Source organism: Budorcas taxicolor, chromosome 11, assembly GCF_023091745.1.
Source record: "Budorcas taxicolor isolate Tak-1 chromosome 11, Takin1.1, whole genome shotgun sequence".
NCBI lineage: Eukaryota > Metazoa > Chordata > Mammalia > Artiodactyla > Bovidae > Budorcas > Budorcas taxicolor.
The window spans coordinates 124,741,152-124,743,991 of NC_068920.1; the positions used below are offsets into that span (position 1 = coordinate 124,741,152).

At 38.8% G+C, this 2,840-nt stretch overlaps 1 non-coding gene across 1 annotated transcript; it reads left to right on the plus strand.

The window, feature by feature from the left end:
- The first annotated feature begins 2,488 nt into the window (after window positions 1-2,488).
- On the plus strand, window positions 2,489-2,560 carry TRNAC-ACA (transfer RNA cysteine (anticodon ACA)). Its single transcript has one exon. It is a non-coding gene; the product is annotated as a tRNA-Cys (tRNA).
- Window positions 2,561-2,840: the final 280 nt, after the last annotated feature.

Genomic DNA, 2,840 nt, shown 5'->3' on the forward strand with positions numbered 1-2,840 from the left:
TGCAGGAAACCTGGGTTCGATCCCTTGGGTCAGGAAGATCCTCTGGAGAAGGAAATGGCAACTCCAGTATTCTTGCCTGGGAAATCTCATGGGCAGAAGAGCCTGGTGGGCTCCAGTCCATGGGGACACAAACAGTTGGGCATGACTGGGCGACTAACACTTACTTATTTACTTATCTTAAAAGGTAAGATGATTTGTGGCTTGAATTTGCATTTCTCTAATGAAATGATGTTGAGCATTTTCATATGTTTTGTCATCCATATCTTCTTTGCTAAAGTGTCCATTAAGTCTGTTGCTCGTTCTTATTGAGTATTCATTTGACATTTTTTATTGTATAATTTGAGTGTTCATTTTATATTGTGGATACAAGTTCTGTATCAGATATGTGATTTGCAAATATTTTATTATAGTGTGTCTTATCTTTTCATTTACATTGTCTACCAAAGAGAAGAATTTCTTTACTGCAGTGAATCCTAATTTATCAAATTTTTGTTTAATGAATTATATTTTGGTGTTACGTCTAGGAAATCCTATCCTATCTAATTCACAAAGGTTTTTTTCCTATTTTCTTTCATTAGAAGTTTTAGATTTTTAGATGTTTACAGTAAATTATTTTGATCAAGGATTTTTAAAATGGGTATACAATTGTTCTGACACTATTTGTTGAAAATGTTATCCTTTCTCTATTGAATAGCCTTTTTTACTTCTGTTGAAAATTATTGACTTATATGCATAAATCTGTTTCTTGTTTCTCAATTATTTTCCAATGCCTTGTTTGTATAGCTTGATGTCAATGCCACAATCACTCTAGCTTTTGAATAAATCTTGAAGTTAGGCACTGTAAATTCTTCAGCTTTATCTTTTCCATGTTGTCTGGGCTATTTTAGGTACTTTGCATTTCTATATGATTTTGAGAATCAGTCAACTGATTTTTACAACATTCTGGTGGGATTTGATTTGGATTGTATTGAATCTATAGGTAGGTTTGGGAGAATTTTCACCTTAATAATATTGTGTCTTTCAGTTTATGACCATGGTATATCTTTCCATTTCAGTTCAATCACTTGGTTGTGTCCAACTCTTTGTAACCCCATGGACTGCAGCATGCCAGACTTCCCTGTCCATCACCAACTCCTGGAGATTGCTCAAACTCATGTCCATCGAGTCGGTGATGCTATCCAACCATTTCATCCTCTGTCATCCCCTTCTCCTCCCTTCAATCCTTCCCAGCATCAGGGCCTTTTCCAAGGGGTCCGTTTTTCACATCAGATGGCCAAAGTATTGGAGTTTCAGCTTCAGCATCAGTCACTTCAATGAATATTCAGGACTGATCTCCTTTAGGATGGACTGGTTGGATCTCCTTGCAGTCCAAGGGACTCTCAAGAGTCTTCTCTAGCACCACAGTTTGAAAGTAGCAGTTCTTCAGTGCTCAGCCTTCTTTATGGTCCAACATTCACATCCATACATGACTACTGGAAAAACCATAGCTTTGACTAGATGGACCTGTGTTAACAAAGTAATGTTTCTGCTTTTTAATAGGCTGTCTATGTTGGTCATAGCTTTTTTTCCAAAGGATAAGCGTCTTTTATTTGCAATGCTGCAGTCACCATCTGCAGTGATTTTGGAACCCCCAGAAATAAAGTCTGACACTGTTTCCACTGTTTCCCCATCTATTTGCCATGAAGTGATGGGACCAGATGCCATGATCTTCATTTTCTGAATGTTGAGTTTTGAGCCAGCTTTTCCATTCTCCTCTTTCACTTTCATCAAGTGGCTCTTTAGTTCTTCTTTGCTTTCTGCCATAAGGATGGTGTCATCTGCATATCTGAGGTTATTAATATTTCTCCCTGCAATCTCAATTCCAGCTTATGCCTCATCCAGCCCAGCATGTTGGTGGTCTGAGTGTAGCCCACCAGGCCCCTCTGTCCATGGGGATTCTCCAGGCAAGAATACTGGAGTGGGTTGCCATGCCCTCCTCCAGGAGATATTCCCAACCCAGGGGTTGAACCCAGATCTCCTGCATTGCAGGCAGATTCTTTACCATTTTAGCCACCAGGAAAGCCCAAGAATACTTCAGTGGGTAGCCTATCCCTTTTCCAGAGGATCTTCCTGACCCAGTAATTGAGCCAGGGTCTTCTGCACTGCAGGCAGATTCTTTACCAGCTGAGCTACCAGGGAAGCCCTACAAGCACTGTGCACCAGGTAAATATATAGTTACATAATAAAGGTAGAGATTGTTTAAGAAGATTCCAGCCAAATAGGACTCTCAAATAATTCCTTTATTACTTAAGCATTTTATGTAAGCATAAATAAACATGTATTTTGTTTATAATTTCTAAAAGTATAATATTATTTTTATTTTTAAAAATGGATTAAATGAAGAATAGCAAGAGAAAATATAGAACTAAGGGTGAAAAATTAAATAGCATATGTCACTTAAGTTTGATTTTTATAATGACTCAAATTATCTTCAAGTAGGGATTTGCCATCCCTGGTGGCTCAGATGGTAAAGCATCTGCCTACAAAGCAGGAGACCCGGGTTCGATCCCTGGGCTGGGAAGATCCTCTGGAGAAGGAAATGGCAACCCCCTCCAGTACTCTTACCTGGAAAATCTCATAGATGGAAGAGTGTTGTAGGCTGCGGTCCATGGGGTCACAAACAGTCGGACATGACTGAGTGACTTCACTTCTCTTTATCTTGTCCCAGGAAGGATTTTAGGAAATTTCTGTAAGTGTATATAGCCTGCAGCCAAAAAGAGAAGTTCATTAGAGCTAGAGTTATGGTTGATAGTATTGTCCAAATGAAGCTGGCTCTATCTATAATGAAAAATCAGCTAGGA